Genomic DNA, 16,206 nt, shown 5'->3' with positions numbered 1-16,206 from the left:
GTGCAAGACCTCCTTCCATAGTACCCTATTATAAAACTTAATAACATAAATATGGTTGGAGCTAGGAAGTGTAAGGGGATGAGAGGTCATGTTTTGTCTCTTGTGTATAGAATGTAAACTATATACTACTACCATATACCCTAAGATTGAGTGATGGTAATAAGGTTTTAGGATCTAAGTATGCCAAGATTGGCATTTTTCCTATCAATAAGGAACCTAAGATCTTATTGAGACTACTATATATTTTAGTTTTTTGTAGTGCTAAGGATCCTAGGCAAGAATTACATTAGGTCAATAAGCTAAGACCCTATGGAATAAAGGCTTGAGGTGTAATAACTTAGAAACTATGTCGATGGGTGGTCTATTGGGATAATTGAATTAGATTGTTATTTTGGAAAGATAAATCAAAATGTACCCTTGTGAATATTACTAATAGTTAGAGATGAAAATTGTTATCAAAATTGGATAAGGGTCTACATGGTAGAACGTAGTATGATGAAATGTAACAAGCCAATTATTGTGCAAGTAGTATTAGGTGGATATGTTGATATTCATGAGGATAAATTTTATGGCTTAATAAAATTTAATAGATTCAACAAGCCAATTATTGTGCAAGTAATATTAGGTGGATATGTTGATATTCATGAGGACAAATTTTATGGCTCAATAAAATGTGATAGATTTATTCGATGATTAATTTTGAAAACTATGTGACTATGAAAACCTCCTAATTTACCTGATATAATTGATACACCTTATTATGTGTTTTGTCTTATAATGTTAACAGGATACTATTAGTAATCAAACTATATTTAATCAAAGGATACTAATCGTGATGTTTACATTTTGGTGATTTTGACCAAAGATATGTATTCAGAACTAATTCTCACGTTGGTTGACTTAATAGTATAGATCTAACATTTCATCACCATAATAGAAAATGGAATATAATTTGATTCAGAATATTAATTTGATCGTGATAGGGAAAGATTAATGTTGATATGCAAATTTTGATATCTTAATATTTAAAATTCTTTTTATATGAAAATTATTAGAAAAAGTGTAGTGCTTGCCCTCGTTTACATTTTTATGGACACATTGTTGCTTTCATGGTCAAACTCTATTAGACTAGTTTCGTGTTGATGGTTATTAGCATTGTTTTGAGACTATCAGATAGTGTGATATGGATTCAGTTAATATATGATGATATTACTTAGACTCTACAATTCATGTATATATGATGATTATTCAGTGATTTCAGCTATTGATGATGATGATTAGTTAGATGATTTATTATCATAAGTGTTTTCTCATGGATACTTACCCCATACTTGCATGTGTATGGTGTGTGTGTTTGTTTTCTTTCTGTATGGCGTTTATGATGTGGTTAAGGAAGGGAGTCGTAGTCACCTACTAGTCGAGATCTACACGATGCACCACTTCCTGCCATTGCCTATTTAGCTTAGCATATATATTATATGTACATGCATGGTTTTTATGCAGGTTGCAGGTATCGGGTATCAACTTCCTTGAATTGCCAGGATGAGCGTACCCTATCACACTATCTCAATGGTAAGAGAGGGGAGATAAATTCTCAAGTCCAAATCCTAAGCCCTTAAACCTTTTGTCCTAGAGAGGTAGGACAAGTATCTGAGATATTTTACCTTTCGAATGTGTCGGATGACACAATTCATGATTTTAACCCTTTAGACTGATTTTGTATGGATTGTTCTGTGATGGGTTTTCATATTTTATTTTGGAGGTCTATGATGAATTTTCTATTAATTAAGTCTCAAATTAAAAGATTTAATTAATAATTTAATTATTTTGGAAAAATTAATATAATATCATGATCTTTAGATATTTTGATTTTAATTAATTAAATGGGGAATTAATTGAGAAAAAGAATTAAATAAAAGAAATTAAAATTAATAATAATAAAAATAATAATAAATTAATAAATAAATAATAATAATAAAAGTAATAAAAGAATTAAAATAAAAGTTTTAAGTCTACCTAGGAGTAAACGCACCTCTTGAATGCACGTATGTCTACAACACAAGAGTTAGCGCACAAATTAAGCACATGTTGTCTACAACCTTGTGACTCATCTAGAAGGTTGGAAAAAGCTCGTGCTTAGTTGTCAACACCTTTTGGTTGTTTCTAGAGACATTCTAGGTGCTTCCTAAGAGTTCTTTATATTCAAGCACTCCTAGAAGTTTAGGGAGCGTGTTTGGAGGACCCGAGAACTTTGGAGAAGGAAGGAGCTTGCTCTGCAGATTCTAGGGAGAAGTGAATTAGCATCAGTGTCTAGGTAGACACTTGTGAAATTTGCATATGAAATTCCACTTCTTGCACTTCCTGTCTTCTTCGTGTCTTTTGAATGCTTTCTGAGGATTCCATGTGTGAATGTTCCATTTGTTTTAATCTGGTTATGGATATTTAATTTTCTATATGAGAAAATTCCACATGCGTAGATCTGAGAAATTTAGTGGACTAGGGTTTTCAGATGCTTATGGGCAATTCTATTTAAAAGAATTAAATGGGTAAATTTAGAGAACAATTACTTTTTAGGAAAAATCTTTAATTCATTGAATTGGAAAGCCCTTTTTGCTTTAAAACTAGGTATATGTTCTCTTTGTATATATATAAAATTTGCATACATACATACATATATATATATATATATATATATATATATATATGTTTATTAAAATGCAGTAATGCTTGATAATGAACTGCGTGTATATATATACATATATATATATATCTCTACATATACGTATATACATATATATATATGTTTATTTAAAAGCGTACTGGAAAATAATTTTTAAAAAATCAGATCGCATTGATAAAAAAAAAATTTTGAAAATTTTTATTAAAAAAATTTGCAAATTTTAAGAGGGCAGGGAGGGACGAACCCGTATTCCCACCCCCCTTTACTAATGTGACATCAGCAGCTCTGCTGCCGCAGGCACTACGATGGCAGTATCGTTGCAGGCCTGCGTCAGTAGGCAGCCTTGCCAGACAACGGCTACCCGCCAGTTATTTCGACTGGCTGGGTATGACGACGTTTATCCCTCCGTCTCTGTCTCCTTCCTTCCGCGTCTTCCCATGCACGAACCCCGCGACACCTTTTCCCGTACCAGCATGTAAGGATGGAACTAATAAGATTGTAAGGGTTTCCTTAAACTAATATTTCAAATCATGAATAGAATTACTATACTTACCAGGATAAGATAAATTTAAAAAGATAATAAGATTGAAATGTTAAAATTATAATATTAACTATATCTATAATCTATTAATAAAGCCATAGAATTATAGAAGATAATAGAATTTGAATCAAAGGTTGATGATTCAAGAGTGAAACGTGCATGTGTAAGTTTAATTTTGAGATTTATGGGTTTAATGGTAATTTTTTAACTCAATAATATTGGGATTTTGGAGATTTAAGAGTGAAATGGATAATGAGTATTTTTTTAATAAAAAATAGTGTAATCATAAGTTTTTGTCAATTATGTATCTGTGGCTTTATTTAGATATGGTTTTTAAAATATGTTAAGAGGAGAATGGTTTTGGATGATAGGTCTTTGGAAGGAAATTGGACAATTATGCGTGGAGCTCCTCGTTGTGATAGGATTGATGATAGAATAAAAAAATTGGTAATATCATTTTGGAATGATAATACTCGTCCTTCATCAAATACTAGAGATGTTCTCATACATAGGGTTAGAGCTAGCCTTTACGAACATCATACAAAACATTGGTTGGACATAACACAACATTATGTCTCATTTTGTAGTTAAAATCCTAATATAAAGATTGGGTAAAAATTATTTGAAACATTGAAGCCATATTATGTTAGGAGAAATAAAGTGTTTGAAACTTGTTGTTGTTGTTATCATATTGAATTTGATCTCACTGTCAAGTTTATTGAAAATTTATAGAAGAAACTTTTGGTTATAAAATGCCCCTCCTAGTAGATGAAAAGAGTTCATCTCATCTATTTTATGTGACAAAATAGATGATCCCATTGGTCAAATTAATTGCATTAGAGGAACATCTGACACATTTTCTAATTTGGCTCATTTTCCTTTGAATAATGAAGATGTTGATGTCACAAGATGGATAACTCGCAAGGGTTACAAGTATGTAAGGAATGAAACTAAATTTGGGAAAGGACTAAAAAGATTATAATATGTTGAAGAGGAAATGAGTGTTGGAGCTTTATGGACAAATTTAAAAGTTTGATACAACCATATATTCGTCATGCAATTTTTGCAAAGTGGGAAGCACAACAATTTTGAACACTTAGAAATAACTTTCCACTTAAGACAAAAGTGGATGGGGTTCATGGATTACAACTATTTGACCCAAGAAAAGATGATAAATTTGTACCTATTAAGATTCCTAGCACTAGCACAAGGTAGACTAATTCTGTGGGGAAGAGAAGGGATCAATTTCTCAAGATGACCAAGTTTTATCTAAAGCATGGTCTTCTCTTTTTCAAGTTAAACCTACCGGTAAGTCATCCTTTCCCTAGGTCAAGGTCATTTCTAAAGTTGATAAAGGAATGAGAGTTATTACAGTCCCTGATGAGCTCATTGATCATAATATCACTTTAATGGAGCTAACCCTAGTAGGAAAAATTTTAGGGCCCAGGCCAAATATAGATTTCATTCGTATCTTTGCAAAGAAGAAATGGGACCTCAAGGGTCATGTAGATATATCTCCTATGGCAAAAGGGTTCCTTTCTTGCTCCTAGGGCCTCCCTCTCATTCCAAATGTGGATGACTAATATTGATCTTAATGACTCTTTCTTTAGGAAAGCTCATGTTTGGGTCCGAGTGCTAGAACTTTCGATGGAGTTTTGGTATGAGGATGTCTTCAAAGGCATTGCAAAATCATTTGGAGAATTTCTCTCCATTGTCCTAATCACTTCCTCCAAAAGAAGTTGTTCGTGTTTTTACACTACTAAGCAACAAGATACTTAATACCAAGATGGTGAAGATCACAATAACCTAAGGATTAGCTACTTCCTATAAACAACTATATGTTCTTCAGATCTGGACCCAACTTTAATAAAATCGTGAAATAATTTCTACTCTTTTGGCTGTAGAAAACCAAGGTGGGTGCACCTGAGGGATAAAATATTTACAACTTGATATTACATTCATGTTTCATTCATTTCATGATATTTCACACCACTGTTCATCCCCTATAGCAAATTGGTCGCATTTCTTCTTAGATCTACAGATAATTTTGGGTAATAGCAGCTAACTAAAACTTAGGTGTCAAATGTAAATAAGTATTGACCAGCTTCAACATTCTTCATACATTTAAAGTAAAATTGAATTTGATTTTCAAGATTGTGTTTGATGTTTTATCTAAGATTTCTTCATATGCAAACTAAACTAATTGATTAGTGCCTCATCCATTGGAATTCAGAGTCTATCCAATTTCTTGACCTAATTGACTGCATTACAATCAATATGATCAACAATTCTCACTAAAACTCATTCTTACACATATCCTTTTACTGCTTAGAGATCTTTCCGTATTCATTGAAGCATGTACTTCTGCTCCAGTAGTCTTTTGATGCATTGTCATTGAATTAAAAGCAATAATGAACTAGTATACAACCTATCCTGGCTATATTCAATTGGACAAGCTTTGCTCATACAATCTCAAGATAACCAGATGATAAAAATGGAGACAAGATTTAGAGAGAAAAATGTGGGTATCTTTGTATTAATTCTCTTTGAAAATGATATAACATTGTAATAGGACTAAAAAAAATCAAGATAAGACACTATGATCTTGTAGCATTAATGTATTCTCAGATTTTTGCAAAGAAAATACATCATAGAATGAGTATCAAGAACTAGACCAAACAAAGCTTACCAAAACTAAAGTTGTACAATGACTCAGACTCCTCTTCTAGCCCTAGAATCTCACTTATATAGTGTGAGATTCAACAAGCTTCAGGCATAGAGGATATTGATAGTTGTCCTTAAGGCAAAAAGATATTTACATTGTTAATGTCATAAAAGATCAAAGTTAATACAACAAAATTTCTTTCATCATGAATATTCATTTGTGAGACCACTTTCTATTGCAACTTTTTGCTGCATTTTCTTGTTGATGAGAAGTTCATGATTGGCTTCATTGTTGATGTTGTTCCTCAGAAGATGTAGCCAATAAATTTGTTTGTGATGGACTTGGCTCTGATTCTTATAGACATACTTTAACTTGAGGCTCTCCATCCACATCATCATGAACTGACAAGGCAACTGTTATATCTGATTCCTCTACTACCGGGTCACTAGTTTGGGCCTTTGTGCTTGTAACTGCAACTGATTATTAAAAAGATAGTTTTATTGTTTTTTATATTAAGAGACATTTTTAAGATAATTAGCATGAGGTGAAATATGTATTAAATAGATTTAAAATGATATATAATCAAATTAATAAATATTTATGTGAATTGGTATAACAAGGTCATAAAATTCTCAAGATAAAAATTCGTGTTCAAATTTCTAAAGTGATATCTTGTGATTCAAGTTGAATAAGTGACTAGTAGTTGATTATGTATTCAACTTGATATCTCTTCGCATTTTTTTATATACTAGTGTTATGGTCTTGAGGCTAATTATTCACTTGATCCTTTTAAATGTAAATTTGGTTCAACTTTGAATAAATGATTTCTTACACAAATCAATTAAATATGAGTTCATAAAATTTATTAGTATGTTCATTTATAAGTTATTTGATGCATTCATTCTAGATGTCCATGACTTTGAAACAAATGTGTGTTAATCTTCTACATTTACACATCAATTGGTACAATAAAAATATTTTAGATCTACATGAGTATTCCTAAGAGCTTTAAATAGTTTTATTTTTTAGGAGTTAAATATACTCTTAATCTATATGAGTATAATAATCTATATGAGTATAATTTTATTATATGTTTAACTTATTGTTATCAAATTGATTATATATATATAATTAATAGTATATAAATATATTATATTATCTAATATTAATATATATTAATATTAAATAAATGTCTCAATGTTTATTTAATATTAAATAAATGTCCCTAATGTTTATATATATTAAATAAATGCCACCAATGTTTATTTAATATTAATATTAATATTAATGGGTGTGAAAAAAATTCAATTTTAATTACCACTCAAGAAGAGTAGAGCAACCTTGTGTACATGTCAAAAAATGTTTTTCACAAAGTAATTTACAAATTTGAAAAGAATGGAAAAATGGTAGAAACTATATTCAAAACAAAGGTGGAGATTGTCATTAGTAAGATTCAATTTAAAACAATTTATTAATTACAATTCACAAATCTTTACCATATATCATAATTTTGATGAATAAATAAGGAAAAAACATATATTCTAACATAAGCTTTTTTTTCAACTTTTCAAATACTAATAGAATATAAAGAAAAATAAAGATCTATAGTTAACATAAGTAGAAACATATGCCTTTAAAATGTGTTAAAGTGTTCATTTAAAATGTGTAAACGTGAAAATGCTCGTTTATACAAGTAATGCATCAATTATTATGAGCTCGGAGTAGTAACTAATATTTAATGTGTTAATTCTTAGACCAACTAGATTAGACAAAGCTATACTAATCTTTATATTAGGATTTTAACTACAAAATGAGACATAATGTTGTGTTATGTCCAACCAATGTTATGTATGATGTTCGTAAAGGCTAGCTCTAACCCTATGTATGAGAACATCTCTAGTATTTGATGAAGGACGAATATTATCATTCCAAAATGATATTACCAATTTTTTTATTCTATCATCAATCCTATCACAACGAGGAGCTCCACGCATAATTGTCCAATTTCCTTCCAAAGACCTATCATCCAAAACCATTCTCCTCTTAACATATTTAAAAAACCATATCTAAATAAAGCCACAGATACATAATTGACAAAAACTTATGATTACACTATTTTTTATTAAAAAAATACTCATTATCCATTTCACTCTTAAATCTCCAAAATCCCAATATTATTGGGTTAAAAAATTACCATTAAACCCAGAAATCTCAAAATTAAACTTACACATGCACGTTTCACTCTTGCATCATCAACTTTTGATTCAAATTCTATTATCTTCTATAATTCTATGGCTTTATTAATAGATTATAGATATAGTTAATATTATAATTTTAACATTTCAATCTTGTTATCTTTTTAAATTTATCTTATCCTGGTAAGTATAGTAATTCTATTCATGATTTGAAATATTAGTTTAAGGAAACCCTTACAATCTTATTAGTTCCATCCTTACATGTCGGTACGGAAAAAGGTGTCGCGGGGTCCGTGCATGGGAAGACGCAGAAGGAAGGAGATGGAAACGGAAGGATAAACGGCGTCATACCCAGCCAGTCGAAATAACTGGTTGGGTAGTCGTTGCCGCCTTGCCATGGCGCAACCTTATAAGGGATAGCGACCATAGTCACAGCACAAGTTCGATCACAGCATGGGTACAAACTCTGAAACCTGCACCTGCATTAATTAAATAGCTCACAGGTATGACCTACAGTCAGCGTAAAGGAGTGCAGGTTTAATACTATTTTGATTAAAAGTTTATGTTATGTTACATGTATTATGAATCAAATTTTGTGAATTCAATTTTATTTATTAATAATAATATTAGATATTAATAATTTTTTTATATTAATTATTATTATTATATATATGTATAATATTAATGAAATTTTAATATTCAAGTTAATAAAATTTTAAATAAATAATATAGTTCTATAAAAAAAATTAATCAATTTTCTTAATTAGAATTTGGACTAATTAAGGTTAGTGAGAATTTTACAAATGGAATATTTAAGTTATCTAAATTATTATTTTAGGGTTTTCAAGAGAAGAAATTGAGTTATTTGGAAATGATAAAATAACATATAACGTATATTCTTAGAACATTTAGAAAATTGAATTTCTAAGAGTTAGAGGGAGAAACTTTTATCTATAAAAAAACGTATAAACATTCCCTCATTTCATATCTAAAAAATTGAAATGAAACTAGAACCCCACATTTAATTCAACTATGTGATTTTAGCAAACCAAAACATGTGCTTGTATTTTGTGTTTTCTCTATGCTATCTATTTTGGGTTTTTGGGTTGACTAGTTGTTGACCAGTTATAGGACATCTACCAAAGGCTTGGGGGTTATGAATGTCCTGTCATGATGATGTCTTTTGATCTCAATCTTTTAAACTCAACCATGGTTATGTGATGGCATGCCGATTGATATTATCTTCAGTCTTCTTGTTTAAGCTTTGATTTATGTAACCTTTTTATGAGTTATTGATCAGTTGTATTGGATTACTTTTGAGTTACTTTGATGGGATTGAATTGTTATCTGGTTTTGATGATGTCATGTTGTGACATGTTTTGACTTAACCATTTTGGAGTCTTTGATTAGTATTATTTTCTTGATATGCCTTTTTGTTTGCTTGTTGAGAACTAATGGATATTGTGATTATCATTGATACCTTTAGCTACTAATAGAGAACTGTTGTGGTCATAATTATCAATGGATGCTTTTTAGTTGCTCATGGAGATTTGATGTTCTTATTGTGGATTATCTTTTGGTATTTTTCCAGTCGCTTTGTATAGGACTATGGTGATTTGTGATTTATGATTCCATGAGCTTAGGGTAGGTTATCTACCTGTAGTGTCGAGAAGTGGCTTGCAATGTGTTAGGATAAACCACGGACAGAAATAAAAACTACATGCAAATATAACCAATAACAGAAAATAATAGAAGACATAGAAATGAACACAAGGCACCAAGATTTAACATGGTTCACCCAATCCCTGGGCTACGTCCACCAAACAGCAAGTCCGATCTTATTACAATCCAGTGATTACAACCTGATTACAATCCGTAATCCCTTACAGCTCAATACTACCACAAGAACCAATTTCGTATCACAACATTATAAAAAATACCCAACCCTAAGCCTTTTTATACAAGTATTAAACCTCTTTAGGGTTATAACATGTCGGCCATATTTATGAAGTATGTACAGTACTTTCCTGATCAGTCACCACAATCTAACAATCTCCCACTTGAGGACTGATCAGGTTCCACACTAAACAACAATCTCCCACTTGGAGACTGATCCTGTAGCAATACCACTACCACATGGGGCTCCCACTAGATCAAACCATCCTGGACTCTACTATTCTTTTATTCATGTTCAGTCTAAAAGACCAACCGAAGCTGAAGAGGAGTTTAGCTTCTCCCTTGTTACAACCTTTGTCAACATATCTGCTGGATTGTCATTGGTATGTATCTTCTCCAGCTTTAACTGTCCATCCTCCAAAACTGACCGAATGAAATGGTACTGCAACTGTATGTGTTTGGTCTTAGAATGCAGAGCTGAATTCTTAGCAAGATGAATGGCACTCTGACTATCTGTGAACAAATAATTATCCTTCTGAGGATGTCCCAATTCTTCCAAGAAGAACTGAAGCCATATCATCTCCTTGGCTGCCTCTGTAGCAGCAACATACTCTGCCTCTGTAGTGGATAAAGCATTAATCTTCTGTAACCTAGAAACCCAGCTCACGGCTGCTCCACCAACAATAAAGACATAACCTGTAGTACTCTGCCTGGTATCAATATCCCTGGCCAAATTTGAGTCAACATAGCCCTGTAAATCAGTAGTAGAGCCCCCAAAGTGTAAACACTTATTGGATGTTCCTCTCAAATATTTGAGAATCCACTTGACAGCATTCCAATGCTCAAATCTTGGATGACTCATATACCTGCTAACGACTCCCACTGCATGTGCAATATCTGGCCTAGTGCATACCATAGCATACATCAAAATTCCTATAGCTGAAGCATAGGGTACCTTGGACATCTTATCCTCCTCTTCCTGTGTCTTGGGACACATCTCCTTAGTCAATTTCAAATGACTAGGTAAAGGTGTGCTGACAGCTTTAGCATTCTCCATAGAGAAATGTTGCAACACCTTCTCAACATGATCAGCTTGAGATAGCGTCAATGTTCTGTTCTTCCTATCTCTGCAAATCTTCATACCAAGGATTTTTTTTGCTGCCCCCAAATCCTTCATAGCAAATGCATGTGCTAATTGGTGTTTCACCCCCTTAATATGATCCATGTTAGACCCAGCTACAAGCATATCATCAACATATAAACATAAAATAATGTAGCTATCATCATCCAACCTCTTAAAATAAACACAGTAATCTGAATGACACCTATTATATCCATGCTCATGCATAAAACTGTCAAATTTCAGATACCATTGCCAAGGTGCTTGCTTCAAGCCATATAAACTTTTCTTCAATTTGCACACTAAGTTCTCCTTACCTTTGACCTCAAAACCCTGTGTCTGAGCCATATATATTTCTTCATCCAAATCACCATGAAGAAAGGCTATTTTAATATCCATCTACTCTAAATGCAAATCTTCAGTAGCCACAAGACTTAAAATAGTACGAATAGAAGTCATTTTAACAACAGGAGAAAATATCTCATCAAAATCAATTCCCTTTTTCTGTGCAAATCCTTTTACAACTAACCTGGCCTTAAATCTTTTCTTACCTCTTTCCTCTTCTTTCAACCTGTAAACCCATTTATTCTGTAAAGCCTTTTTACCTATAGGAAACTTGCACAAATCCCATGTCTTATTTTTCAGCAAAGAGTCCATTTCATCTTTCATTGTAGACTCCCATTGAATCTTAGTATCCACCTGCACAACTTCATCATAACTTTCAGGTTCACAAGCATCAGTAAGTAAAATAGAATACAAAGAGGGAGAAAACCTTTGTGGAGGTCTAATTTGCCTTGTGGACCATCTAACATTCATTGGTGTGTGTGGTATTTGTTGTTGCAGTTGTTGCACATCATGAGGAATGGCTAGAACATCATCTTTTGGAGTATCATCCAGCACTACATAATCGTCTTCTTTCTTCTCATGTTGCTGCAACAGATCTTTGTACAACACTTTCTCATTGAATATGACATCCCGACTTCTAATAATTTTAAGATTTTCAAAATCCCAAAGCCTATAACCAAATTCATTAATGCCATATCCAACAAAGACACATTTCTTTGATTTAGCTTCTAGCTTGGTTCTATTTTCAGAGTCTATATGAGCAAAAGCTTCACAACCGAAGGTCTTGAGAAAAGAATAACTCATCTTCTTACTAGTCCATGCTTCCTTTGGAATACCACAGCCCAAAGGAGTAGAGGGACCTCTATTAATCAAATATACTACAGTATTGACAGCCTCCACCCACATGTGTAAGGGCAACCCAACATGCAACCTTATGCTCCTTGCACACTCCATTATAGTCCTGTTCATGCGTTCAGCCACTCCATTTTCCTATGGAGTCCTTGGAATAGTTTTTTGTCTATGAATACCATTAATGGAGCAATAATCTTCAAATTCATGACTGCAATACTCACCACCATTATCAGATCTGAGACATTTTAATTTCTTACCAGTCTTATTTTCAACCAAGCATTTCCATTTCTTAAAAGTTTGAAATACATCAGATTTCTGTCTAAGGAAATAAACCCATACTTTTCTAGTTGCATCATCAATAAATGTAACATAATAATGAGAGCCACCAAGGGAAGATACCTGAGCCGGTCCCCATACATCTGTATGCACAAGCTCTAATTTCTCCTTTTTGTTTTCCTTCCCTGTTTTTACAAAACTCACTCTCTTTTGTTTTCCATACACACAACTTTCACAGAAATCCATATTCACACATTTTAGACCTGGTAAAACTTTCCTTGAATGAAGTACTTTCATACCTTTCTCACTCATGTGCCCAAGTCTATTGTGCCACAGCGCTATATCAAAATCTACAACAGCTATTCGTTCTCCCTGCTCAACTGCAGTAATTGTTCTTGAACATTCATTTTTGTCTGAAACAATTAAAGTAGAAGGAACAATATGACCTGTAAAAAGATATAAGGTGCCTACTTTCACACCTTTTGCTACTATAAGGGAACCTTTTGAAACCTTCCAATTTTTATCATTAAAAGTAACTACACAACCCTAATCATCGATTTGCCCTGCTAAAATTAAATTCCTACTCAGCTTTGGAACATGTCTTACCTCATGTAGTAGCCAATGATTCCCATTCTGCAACTTAATCTTAATTTTTCCCTTTCCAAAAATTTGACAGGGTTCATTATCCCCCAAATAAAGAAGCCCAAAATCCCCTTGGACATAATCAATGAAATAACCTCTATGAGGTGTAGCATGAAATGAAGCACCAGAATCTAAAACCCATGAATCATCAACACTCTCTAAAGACAGAAGCAAAGCATCCTCTTCAGATTTGTTACTTACCACATTTTCCTCCTTGTCTCCATCTGATTTATCTCCTTCATTTTTCTTTCGATTCCAGCAATCTTTCTTTTTGTGCCCTGGTTTCCCACAGTACCAGCAATCATTTGGTCCTCTTGATTGAGACCTGCTCCCCTTTGACTTTCCTCTTGATTTCCCATGATTTCCAGAGTTACTTCCTCTTTCAGTCATTCTGCCCCTGCTTTGTGCATTTAAAGCACTTCCTGATGTAGATCCACCTAAGGATTTTCTATGAGTTTCCTCACTTAAAATAACACCGATCACATCATCATATTTTAGGGTACTAGATCCAGGAACAAAATTACTCACCACCATTACCAAGCCATTCCAGCTTTCAGGCAAAGAACACAAAATCAAGAGAGCCCTAATTTCTTCATCAAAATTGATACCCATAGAAGATAATTGACTAGTAATAGTATTAAACTCATTTAAATGATCTGCAACAGATCCACCTTCTGCCATTTTCATATTAAATAGACACTTCATGAGAAATACCTTATTTGAAGCGGAGGGCTTTTCATACAGTGTCGCTAGGGTTTTCATCAAATCTTTTGTCATCTTTGCTTTTGTAATAGTAAATGCCACTGATGGTGCCAAGCATAACCGAATGCTTCCGAGTGCCTTTCTATCCAAAAGATCCCATTCAGCCTCTAACATAGTTCCCTGATTCTTGGCTTTTCCTTCCAACGGCTTCCATAAATCCTTCTGATATAAATAGTCTTCCATTTGCATCTTCCATAACTGGAAGTTCTGCCCATTAAACCTGTCAACCCTCAACTTACCCTCGTCTGCCATCGCTCCCACTCAACTGTGAGACTCCCACTTAACCGTGAGACTTTCCTGCAGAGGATAACTGAAAGACAACCTTGCTCTGATACCACTTGTTAGGATAAACCACGGACAAAAATAAAAACTACATGCAACTATAACCAATAACAAAAAATAATAGAGCACACAGAAATGAACACAAGGCACCAAGATTTAACGTGGTTCACCCAATCCCTGGGCTACGTCCACCAAACAACAAGTCCGATCTTATTACAATCCAGTGATTACAACCTGATTACAATCCGTAATCCCTTACAGCTCAATACCGCTGCAAGAACCAATTTCGTATCACAACATTATAAAAAATACCCAAACCTAAGCCCTTTTATACAAGTAGTAAACCACTTTAGGGTTATAACATGTTGGCCATATGTCGGCCATAATATGTCGACTACCATGTCGGCTACTTCTAAAAAAAAAAATATTTCGGGGCAATGCCCCGAACCCCACTATTTATGAAGTATGTATAGTACTTTCCTGATCAGTCACCACAATCTAACACAATGGGATGGAAGTAGAGAGAATTCTTGGTTGTGACCTTGTATTTTGTAGTATGCCTCGTCAGTATGAGAGGATACTAGTGGCCGCATAGGGATCACTAGGGTGTTGGGGTCTATTGGAAGACTACTAGGATAACTCTAGTGTGATCTGTGCGATTACACTTTTTCGCTTGCATAGTAGGTTTCCTACATGTCTTGGTTGTGCCTCTGGGATTAGATGTCATTTTTTTGATTGGAACCTTTGAATTAGTATACTTTTAGGATTTTTGGACTTAGAGAGTATTTGTACTATGTGTTTTGATAGCTTGTTTGGGACTTGAGATTATCTCTTCAGCATGGTGAGAGTGGACCATTTAGGTTCCACGTGGTCGGGTGGTAGTGCTTTTTCACTCTTATCATATGAGATCCATTTGAGACACTGTGGCTAATGCATTCTTTGATTTTGATGGTGGACACGTATCCTTACATTGATGATTTGCACATATTAGATGATGTTATCTTATGCTTTATTTTTCATATTAGATTTCTTTTCTACATATGATGTAGTATGTTTAAGGAGTGACATTCCTACTATGATAATATCGATGATCTTTTCGATGATTTGGAATGTTATGCATGGAGGGATGGTTAGAGCTCACGATGGTCTAATGATGCTAATTACGGTTGGGAGGAACCGTGCACTTAGTTAATTATGTTTTTGATAAATGGTTATCCTTTATGATGGATGTTTATATCTTTTATGATGATATATCATGTATGACATGTGATTACATTTACTTTATTGCATCGTGGACTAGAATAAGGATGATGATGTACTTTATTTTCACACATGTATATTATTTTAAGCTTTTCATACCCTGTGGCATGTACAGCGAATGATTGAGCATTCAAAAATGTAATGTATGAACATTGGACTTTTGATTATTATTTTATGTGGATGTAGTAATAGATGGAATCATTAATATTAGTTGATTTAGATGTAATTCAACATTAAGGGAACCATGAAGAATGAAACCTGTTATGTATGTTTATGTTTACTTTTAGTTGAATAATGTTATTGCTTTCGCTACTATGTTATGAATGGTTTTACTTTCATGTTTCAAAAAAAAAAAAAAGCTACAAAACTTAGTGAAACTTTAGGTTGATTCTTTGGATCCCTTGGTGGGGCGTTACAAAAATAAAGGTTAATTATGGAAATTTGAATATGTTGATTATGAAATGTTAAAATTTTCATGCATCTATACACATGTATTTTTATATTAATTTTATTAGATGATTGATGCTTGAGTTTAGTGTGCAGGCAATTAAACCATGGAATTCAATTGGGGAAACAATATCCAAACTTATGTGGACATATTTTAGCCAAGGTGAATCTTTGGAAGATTAAAAAGCCTCATTGTGATGTGTTTATTTTGTAAATGTAAGCTTTCATGTGTGTGGTAGATTA

The sequence above is a fragment of the Cupressus sempervirens genome, chromosome 1, assembly GCF_028749045.1.
Source record: "Cupressus sempervirens isolate cs-2001-9-10 chromosome 1, ASM2874904v1, whole genome shotgun sequence".
In the NCBI taxonomy this organism is placed as follows: Eukaryota; Viridiplantae; Streptophyta; class Pinopsida; order Cupressales; family Cupressaceae; genus Cupressus; species Cupressus sempervirens.
The sequence above is the reverse complement of the archived record's forward strand: the minus strand, read 5'-3'. Positions refer to the sequence as shown.